The sequence below is a fragment of the Tachypleus tridentatus genome, chromosome 9, assembly GCF_004210375.1.
Source record: "Tachypleus tridentatus isolate NWPU-2018 chromosome 9, ASM421037v1, whole genome shotgun sequence".
NCBI classification, from domain to species: Eukaryota; Metazoa; Arthropoda; class Merostomata; order Xiphosura; family Limulidae; genus Tachypleus; species Tachypleus tridentatus.
In genome coordinates, this window is record NC_134833.1 from 87,309,978 (window position 1) to 87,321,649 (window position 11,672).

Here is an 11,672-nt window from a genome sequence, read left to right on the forward strand (position 1 = left end):
CGCTACTTGACACCTTAGGCTTAGTAAGGATAAAATGGAATTTATATGCAAAAACGGCTCGTTTGGGTTGAGAAAACAGTTTACATAGAAGAGCGTTTTTGCATATAAATTTCACAACAAGTGGGTTTCTTGACATCACTGATTAAGGATAAAATGGAGCCAAATGGAAGTTTGAGTAGTTGTGATTCATTACATTCATTTTCAGGTTAAGAAAGTATTTACTTGTGAAAAATCATACTTTTCCTAATTTCTTTGATACATATCCAAACCTTTTTTTAAAGAAAAATAATGCAAAATTATATTTTAACCTCTCTATATCCGCCATATTCATCGTTTACGACGCGTTTCGCTAAACACCAGAGCTCATCTGACTATACTAAAGACAACAGATTTTCTGAACATCTACATCAACGTAATCGTCTATTAACACTCCGAATTTTTTTATCTCCATCAGATTGGAAGACTTAACATAAAATAATAAAGACTAGAGTCGCTGTAATAATTGTACACATCTTCATTAGTTTGACCGTTTCAGAATTGTTGTTGTTGTTTTGAATTAAGCACAAAGCTACACAATGGGATATCTGTGCTCTGCCCATCACGGGTATCAAAACCCGGTTTTTAGCGTCGTAAGTCCACAGACATACCGCTGAGCCACTGGGGGCGTTTCAGAATTATACACATTCCATCATGAGGAAATTTCTGTTGTGACTGCTTTTTACCATTAGACTTTTTTCTGTCAAATGAATGAATTGTTAATGTAAAATACTATAAAAATGGAAAACTTCTTTCTTGCAACTTGTTGTTGTTGTTGTAGGTACAAATTAGTTATCATGGCTTAACGATATTTTGGCTAAACCTATAGAACAAATTTGATTTATTATAGAAAGTCTCTTAGCTCTCAGTAAAATTATGTATGAAAAATTATATTTATTATTTAAAAAAAAAAGGCACAAGATGGCAATGTCACTAAAAACAAAGACGAGTACAAGTAAAGACTTTTGAGATTAATATTGATATATCTGGTTTGTTATTTAAATATTTCGTGAGTTTGAAATAATTCCTGTTTAATGTGATACGCTTCTGGTGTTTTATAATTATTTAATCAATGATGTATTTACATGAGAGTTAATGCTTGTATCATTATTTATAGGTGGGGAACGTCATGTAAGTTCTTCAAGCTATCTTGGCCCGACATGGCCAGGTAGGTGGTTAAGACACTCGACTCGCAATCCGAGAGTCACGGGTTTGAATCCCCGTCGCACCAAACATGCTCACCATTTTAGTCGTATGGGCGTCATAATGTTACGATCAATCCTACTTTTCGTTGGTAAAAGAGTAGCCCAAGAGTTGGCGATGGATGGTGATGACTAGCTGCCTTCCTTCCCTCCAGTCTTACACTGCAAAATTAGGGACGGCTAGGCAGATAGCTCTCGTGTAGCTTTGCGCGAAATTCAAAATAAAACAAAGAAGCCATTTTTGCTATTAACTGTGATATTATTAACACAGTTCAGACAAAAACAAGATTTAATGGATGGGACATTGACGAAAAAAGTTGAATATAAACTTTTCTGTCATTATGCTTTGTATTCATGAACAGATTAAAGTAGGATTTATATTACATTGAGATTGAAGCTCTCGAATTTGACCTTGTAACTAGGTATATAATGAACTGATCCCTTCATGAGTGAATGTTATCAGCTAATATAATTCGATATCACATTCAGAAAAATTATATAAATAAGTTCCGAAAAGTTCATTTTCATTTTACCCAGTCAAGGGTATCTAATCAATTACAGTAAATTTTAAAAACCAATTCGCCAACCGCCAGGGTTCTCCATCCTCGAGCCAAGGTCTGGCTCACTTCACTTTCGCTGCTTTCGTCCAGTTCTCCCGTCCTTCCTCTCACTCACAAATATTTTCGAAATGTTAAAAATAAAGTAAAAATTCCATGGATATTTTAAAACATTTCTCACGTAAGGGGACGAAGAGGAACTACAAAGTTCCTGAACACCCCAGTTGGAGAGAGAACTCTTCTGATTTCTCTCTCTCTAAACTGAACCCCTGCCATGTTAGTTTAGTTAGTTCATTTTCATTAAATTCATTCGAAAGAAGAAATGAAAACAGAGCTTTAAATAATTGTTTGAAAACAATTTTTAATGTCGTGACACCGTAATTATATCAAAATGTTCTGTAAACATTTTTCTTAAGATAGTATAAATTACTGAAAATTGAAGTAGGATGTATTTGAGTTATATTTGTTTAGAATATATGTGACTTTAGAAAACTTTCACGTACAAGAAAGTGAAAGCTAACAACACTTCAGAGTTTTTATTAAGTATACCCCGAGGTGCCAGAAATAGCTCATTGTGTAGCTCATTGTGCTTAACTTATAATCAAACGTTGGCCCAGCACTGCCAGGTGGCTAGGGCGGTCGAGTCGCAATGTGATGTTCGCAGATTTGAATTCTAGTCACACCAAACATGCTCGCCCTTTCAGCCGTGGTGGATTTATAATGGTACGGTTAATCCCATTATCCCGTGGGTGGTGATGACTAGTTGCTTTCCCTCTAGTGTTGCACTGCTAAATTAGGGACGGCTAGTGCAATAGCCCAACGTAACTTTTGTAACAAACAAAACAAATAACTGAATAAAAGTACACTAGTACTGTTCAGTAGGCCGTGTTTATCTTGCTTGGAATTTATAACTTTGTTGTTTCAATTGTTCTCATTTTGACTTTCATAGCTACTGAAAATTTTTCTTCCTAAGAGTTTTACTGTGAGGTTTTGAATGTTTTTTAAACTTATTTAGAAACCCACAAACACCACAAGACCGTACTTCTCCCCTTGCATTTATAGAAGGAGAACAGATATGTAGGGTATCATTTCTTCAAACTATTATTATAAGTTTTATTTCGAAAGTCTCTTTATCTTATTCACAAGTTAAGAATTATCACAATTACATTAACTTCAATTTGGAATAAGCAAACGTATCAGCTTTCCAGTGAATAAAAGAGAACTATTTCACAATGTAATTGCAACTGTTATTTTCTCTTTTTTTTTTTTTTTCTGTATATGGTAATAATAACAATTTCGGCTGATCAAAGTATGTAAACCATCTAACAGACAGATTTCATTTGTTCCGGGTTGTGGTTTAACTTTAATAACTTACAGATCGGATTATTATAAGTTTGAGTTTTCTCAAAGCAAAATGAAAATCCCTTCTTTAAGAAACTTGTCTTCACCAAGTTTCATTAAGCCTAACCTTTGTAAGAGTTAAATTGATGATGTTAGATTGTACCAATGATTTATTAGGGAAAGAAATATTGTACTGTTCTCAGGATTTGCAAATACAGCAAGTACTTGCTTGAATATGAATTATGGCTTAGTATCTAATTTAATAAAACTTGTTTATTATATGCTGTCACTATCGGCTTCAACACACTGATTAATTTTGCTAAGTGTTTGAGTCCAATGATCTAATAATAATAAACTCCACACTTTAATAACATCTTCTATAAATTCTAAAAATTAATGCAATATACATTCCATTTTAACAAACTGTTTTTTATACCTTGTAGTTTTAAAGACCAATCTGTCATTAAATGAGGTATTATTATAAAACTTGATTTTTTTACGACTATTGAAGATATCAGATTTTAAAACTCTTCGAAATCCTTATAATAGAGTTTAGGCATAGACTGTAACAAGTGTTTGAAAACTAAGGAAATTGGACATAAAACGTGTACTGTGTTCAGTTAAATGTACAAGCAAATACTCTTCTATGGTAATGGAATTATAACTTTTCTTTTGAAATAAGGTATTAGCTGTTGTAGCAAGTACTAGAACATCTCTATAAAATAAAAACAACAAATGAAAAACTTTAAATAAGTTTATTGAACAAAAAGTTACAGAATGTAGTTGTTTATTGTACTTACAGAAAGTAGTTGCCTCCACTTCACATTACGTACATTTTGTATTTCACAATAGAGATATACATGTTTAATAGGTTCTAGGCTTTTATGTACTTTATTCAGTGTTCCTATTCCTATTGTACTTTTATTCAGTAGTTCTGTTCCTACTTTATTCAATAGTCTTGTTTCTACTGTGCCTTTATGCAGTAGTCCTTATCCTATTGTCCTTTTAATCAGTAATCCTGTTCCTATTGCACCTTATTCAGTAGTCTTGTTGTTCCTCTATTCAGTAATCCTGTTCTTATTTTATCTTATTCAGTAGTCCTGATCCTATTGTATCTTTCTTCAATAGTCCTGTTCTTATTGTACCTTTATTCAGTAGTCCTTTTCCTACTGTACATTTATTCAATAATCCTGTTTTTTATTGTACCTTATTCAGTAGTTCTTTTCCTACTGTACATTTATTCAATAATCCTGTTCTTATTGTACCTTTATTCAGTAGTCGTGGTCTTATTGTATCTTATTCAGTGATCCTGTTCCTGCTATACCTTTTTCAGTAGTCCTGTTCCTACTGTATCTTTATCCAGTAGTTCTGTTCTTATTGTATCTTATTCACTAATTCTGTTCCTACTTTGTTCAGTACCTTTGTTCAGTATTTCTGTTCCTATTGTATCTTTATTTACTAGTCCTGTTTCAAATGTACTTTATTACTTTGTTAATAGTCTTTTGTTACAACTGTGTTACTTTTCTTAATATTTTTTATTTGTTTTTGGTATATCTAACAGCACAAATAACTCAATGTTCACTTATAATAGATGTGTTTGATGCTTGTTGTTGTTAAGACAAAAGTTACACAATGGCTATCTGGGCTGTGCCCATCTAAGTGTCAAAGTCTGGATTTTAGCGTTATAGGCCTTCAGATTTACCACTGAGCCACTGGAAAGCAAGTGTTTAATGCGATTTAATGAAACCAAAACGGAACGAGAACACCACGTTTTTGTTATATTTAAGGCAGTTGGAAAGTGGAAGAAAAGTGTTTACTCAATTACAGTACGTTTTCAAGGGCGTTGTCGTTCATAATATTTAAACAGTAATGTGAGAAGAATTACATTACTTCTGTTTTGTATAAACTTCATGAAAAATACTTTGCACTCCATTAATAAGGTTTATTTGCTTACTTTATTATGTTCTTTGTAATATGATCACATTTCAAATAAAGTTTAGAAAAACATTTTGGGCATTATGCTATACATGAATTATAAACAACTCAAAAACCAGAGGAAGGAAAACCAGGTAACAGCTCCTACAGTTAACAGAAGAGAGGAATTGACTGTTAAAGTTATAATTTCCACAATTAAAAAGGTAAACGGTGTTTAACAGTATATACTGGTTTGAACCTGGAACTCTCTGATCTGTTGCCCAGTATATTAACCGTTAAGCAGTGCTCGACTAAACAAATTGATTGTATGGGTTTAAGCACCATGAAAATCTTCTTGCGTCTGGACTTTGTTCAACTATCACTGTGACTAAATCAATACATGAGCAAATTTAAAATGTTTAATTGTAGAAACTCAAGAACTCTGTTTTTTTATCGAACTTTTTCCAAATAAACTTATTCTCAATTCCATTTCTTGTTTGTTTGTTTTTAAACACAGAGTTACAAAATCGAGTATCTGTGCTCTACTCACGCCAACCGCGAGTATCAAAACTTACTTTTTAGAGTTATGAGCAATCAGACTTACCGCCGAGCCACCAGTGGGATTTTCAATTTTACTATCTTAATTGATACTAGAAAACAATTTCTTGAGATAGGCGTCACTTACCCTTTAGTACCTACCAAAATGTGATATACTAAATATGTCTCTCATTTGGTATAAATCCAACGAATGTTCTTGAAATTTTCAATTCTTCACCCAACTCAATCAGATCTCGCTAAATCGAATGGTTTTAAAGACACTACGTATCATCCGATGTATTATGGGAAACAGACTCACGTAAAAAGAAATAACTCAATATATATATATATCTGAACCAATCAGATTCAACCAATTAAAACTGATATTATCAAACTCATCCTTAAACAACAAAAGCAATAAGAAAGTTAAGCATATCCCTATAAACATGAAAACTAAAGGTCATTTTTCAAAGCACTTTTTATCAGAATTCCTTATTTAGCTTTCGACTTATCATGTTATATAATCTTTCTAAAGTATATAGCACTACCAGAAAGACTAAGTTCAACATCATTTCGTTTATAGCTTGTTTATTCATGCAAGTGTAGAAGCTCCAAAGCTATAAGTATTGTAGAAACAAAACTAAAAAAAACAACCTAAAATAACAACATTTAATTAGACGAATTCATGAACACACAAAAGTTGCACTTAGAAGCGTCCAAAACTAATCATCCGCCTTCACTTCATGTATTCATAACACACCATACAATTTGTTATTATAAAAAAGTTCTCGTTTGACTTTCAGCCTTAATTAAGTGCTAACCGCTCAAATATGGAATTATATGGAAAATAAAACCTTTATATTAAACAAACCTAAAAAAATAAACTCCTGTATTACTGAGAGACTAGCCCTGTTTTAGTTTACTTCATATTTGTGTTTTCTAGGGAATATCTTTGAGAAATAACCTTATATTGTAACCGTTATTCATTTCCTTAAAATCTTGAAGAAAAATAAATACTGAAGATGGCACGTGAGCATTTGGAAACGTTCATTAAATACATTTATAATAAGTACTTTTGTTCTTGATTGACAACATATCAGATGCGAAAGCGGAATTTTCATAGGTCGCAGTTTTTCTTTAGAGAACTGTTTTAATGTTTCAGAATAAAGTTTTAGATCTAAATGTTGCATTTTTTGTGCACATCCGTTTCTCATGACGTATAATTATTTTTCTTGTACATAAAATAATGTTTTGAATGTTGTTGATTTATCGCTTCTTCTCCTGAAGAAACTGTTTCTTTCTTTAATTTTTTGTTTAGAGCTAAAATAAAATTTAACTTGCCCATCAGTGTAATTAAATATGCCTTTCTTAGGCATCTACTTACAAATATTAGAATGCATTGTTTAATCAGCTGGGTACTCTCACTGTTAACAATATTTTCGGATGTAAAATAATGGTTCATACCACGTGTTTAATATTATTCAACATTTGTTTCTCTAAAGGGAATTTCAGCTATAAAATAATTTTTCTAAACGTTTATGATAAATTTTCTTCGTGTATTGATACATTTTGTGAAGGTTATTGTTTCATACATATATACACGCCACAAAATTATATTTTAGATGTAAAAGTTGCATTTCTGTCTAACATCACTTGTCAGGAGGTAAATACACTTTTTCAAAATTACAACAAGATAAGTATTTTCTGAAATACTATCTTTAGGCAAATACACTGATAACTCTTATTTTCTTGAGAAGAATAAAATTTTATTCTCATTCGCCTTCGATCATGAAAATGTGTAAGCATTGCTCGTTTTTGTTTATTGAATTTCACAATAAGCTATGTACGAACAATGTGAATTAGCTTTCACTGATTTTGAAATGACAGACTAGAGGGAAGATAGTTAGCCAACGTCACTTACTACCAGCTTATAATAGTGGGATTTTACTATTACTCACATAACTCACCCAGAATCCCAAAGTAACGAAATGCGAACCACGAATCTCAGATTCAATATCCGGCACTATGGACGTTAGGCTGTTTTGTTTGCTGTTAGGCACAAATATTCACAGTGGGCTATCTGTTCTGTGACCACCACAGATATAAACATTTAATTTTTAGTGAAATTTACCACTGGAAGGATGGTAGGAACTGGTCTGTAGATTACAAACAATGATAACATAATTTGGGTAAAAACTGAGTAAATCTTTAGGTGTGATGATTTGAGCTTTGATAATGTTTTACGGCTAAGCGTAGCCTAGTAATTAGTATGCATGGACAATAAATTCGAGGACTGGTACTTCGTAACCTATTGTCGCAAAAACGTTCTTTGCACCTTGGTACCATTTTGGTTATAAGAGTGGCAGTCAAGTCTTATTATTCCATCTGACAAGGATATCCTAAAAGATGGTAGTAGTCAGAAAGGGGTTTTACTACCACGCAAAAGTTAAGAAATGTAGCTTTCCAAGAAATTCTAAAACAATTAAAACAAAGTTCTAATTTGTCACACTGACAAGGAATAGTTCATTGTAAACTGTGAACTAGAAATAATGTAATATAAAACACAGTATTATAATTAAATGATTTATCATATTTATGGTGTTTCTAGCATTCATTTCAAATTAGGCAGAGCGTGGCCCAATAGTTAACCTGCCAAATTGGCAATCTGGTACTTCCTGGTTTACACCCTTTTACAGCCGAAGCCAAATCTCTCTTTGCACTTTGAGGCCACGGGTGCGTTATGAGAGTAACGGTCAAATTTCATTAATCAATTAGAATAGCGCTCGAGTTAATGGTGGGAAGTACTGAATATCTGTCTTCTCTAACAAATTGACGGTTGGTGGGATTGATTATCTGCTTTACCTCTGGTCTACCACTTTAGTATTAATTATTTGCCTTACCGTTAGTCTACCACTTTAGTATTAATTATCTGCCTTACCTTTAGTTTACCACTTTAGTATTAATTATCTACCTTATCTTTAGTCTGCAACTTTGGTATTATTTATCTCCCTTACCATTAGTGTGTGTGTGTTTTCTTATAGCAAAGTCACATCGAGCTATCTGTTGAGTCTATCAATGGGAATCGAACCCCTGATTTTAGCAATGTAAATGCATAGACTTAGCGCTGTACCAGCAGAAGACTTTATTTTTAGTCTATCACTTTAAAATTACCTCGAAGTGGCTTACTGGTAAAAATACAGAGTTACAATTACAACCCTAAAAACTGGGATTCAGTACAAATGTGAGAACAGATATCTTGTGTAAATTCGTGCTTAACAGCAATTAACTCACTTTGCCATAAGGGTATGATAAACCTCCAGTCGTTTTGCACAAAAATTAAGCAAAACAAAATATTTATATTAAATACATTTTTTAAATCATTTTTCGAAGATGGCGAGAAGAAGAAACTCAAATAAAAACAACTTTGTTTTTTACTCCAATAGAGAAGTAACACGATTTGTGCTCCAAAAATTTATCACAACATTTATGGATTGTTAGTCTGCATGATAATTTCTCAGTTCTATTGATTTGACTTTATCCCTTTCCTCATGATCTTTCATAAATGAACAAATAAATATTGCACAAAACTTTTTGCTTGTATTAAAAACAAAACAAGTGAAATAAGCCTAACTTGTATTACAACAACAAAAAGCTTTATCAAATTATTATTGATATTAAAGTGTTTGAATAGCTTTAAAAAATTGAACTTAGTAGCACAAATAGAAACGAGATCAATGAAAATAAACACAATTAAAAATTCACAGATAAATAATATATTTTATATATTATATTATATTTTATATATTATTTAATTTATATAACTTAAGTGGCTCAAATAAAAACCTTATATAAGTTCACAAACCTCTTATGAATTACTCAGAACTTTTCAGTTAAAAAAGTGTAATATTTTAGTATTATATGCTTTAAAATTATTTAAAATTAAAATTTCATTTTAATAATACGTACAATGTCTAATTTCTTCATCAGACACGATGATTAAAGACTCTGTACAATTTTAATTCAAAAAACTGATTGCATTCTTCCTAGTAAATGATGACGAGAAACGTGGTAATGCTCCCTGAATAAGGTGTTATCTTGTTATCTGTAGAAGTAAATATCAATATTTTGTTAAAGGCTATCGTGTTCGCACAGAAATCAATTTCATTATCTGTTTTGTTTTGTTCACCTAGAAATGAACATCAGTTCTTGAGAAAGAATTTATTGTGTCACATCAGTGTAAATATTTGAATGTAGATTAAAGTTTTTTTTATAGAGATTTAGTTTTATTTGTTCCAGGCTTGTCACGAGACACACAAATCTTTATATTTACTAGGTTAATGAAGACTCACAGAGATGTGACAAATGTGAAACCAAAACGTTAGTGTAGTACTTTCGAACAGTTATACTTGCAACTATGGGTTGAACAAACTAGAAAGTTATATATGTATCATTATTACTTCAACCGTTATTTTATCAACCTTATTCAAATATTTAGACAAATTGGGTGGTTTTTGATTTCAGTTTAATTGTTGCGAGCCAGTTATTTTCAAAAGTTAACTTTCAAACATCAAATTTATCAGATTTTATTTCAATTTGATTCATTTTTAAAAGTGATAAGTGTGTTGATTTGTTATGGCTCTGTTTCAAACTATATTATATTGTAGTATCTATGTCAGGGTGTATTCCACAGTTTTTGAAGTATCCCGTTTATTTACAAATACATCATTGTAAAAATTATGACAGAAAAAAAGATAAGGTTTTTTAAGAACAACTATTTTTGAAATACAAATACAAATAAATGATGGAATTTAAATTCATTTTATCTCCTTTTTATAAAAAAGTCATTTGATCTTACTATATGATTGTAGCAATATTATGTTAAAAAGTCAATCTTTAAATGATCATTAGTTTAGAGCAATGTATCTGAATGTTTTGAAGGGCAGGTAATATGTTACTCTAACCAACATTTTTTGATACATAATGATCAAACACAATAATCTGACCACTTCGAAAATTGGTCCTTTCTACTTCGGAGATTCCCGATTTACTTCTGAAAAAAGATTCACCTTTCAGGATTTTGTGTAACGCTCTCCACTGACAACTTAACTGTCATTTAAATGATAAAATTTTGTTAATTGTATTGCAGTGTGTATCTCGTTATGTAATTGTTATTGCCTAACTTTCTAATACCTCCTCAGACACACTAATGGATCTTAAATATCCAAGATTCGCAAATTGTGTGGGGGAAATGCATGTAAAACGTTGTTACTAGAAAGGATTAACATAGAAATAACATTTTTTTACATAAGTAACACGTAAACATGTCCGAGGCTTGTTCACAACGTTCTTGAAATATCACCTTTATTTATGAAGATGTCCCAATAAAACTGATCAATCTCACCGACAAATTTAAGCTTTCTACTGGTGAAACAGTGTTTTTGAAACACATTGAATAAGCTAGTGATAACACTTGAATTAAAATAGAAATTTAATTTGGTCGAAAAAAGCATCAACTGATATTACTATTAAAAATGTGTTAACAAATTTGCTTCTATAGGAGTTGAAATGAAACATCTGGTTTCGGTATTATGTTTTTCTGAGCATTAAGCAGCTTTTCATGGTCCGAAGAATTGAATAAAATACTTTACACCCGATGGTAGTAATTAATCATAATTTATTTCATCACTTTTCTTACATCGAATCGGTTTGTGGGACATAAACTAGTTTGAAAGAGAATGAAAACATTTCGACATTCAACAGTACAAACTACTTAGAAGTGCATATATATATTTTAAAGGAAGCTGATTTGTGATACACTGAGATGCTTGTTTACACCCATAGACAAATGTAAAAAGTTTAAAGTACAAAATTAGGAAGTAGGAATGTGAGAATCAGAAGAATAAGGAAACAATGTAGCAATGGGCGAGATAACATTACAACACTTGATGGTTTTTGTCTCGATACAACCTTAAAGTAGGTCTAGCCATCGTTTTGCCCATTCCTACTGCATGTGCTTTTTTGTAACGTGGTATTGTTCAAATTAATTGAAAGGTGTATATAGCTAGGCTACTCTGTTGTAAAGTTT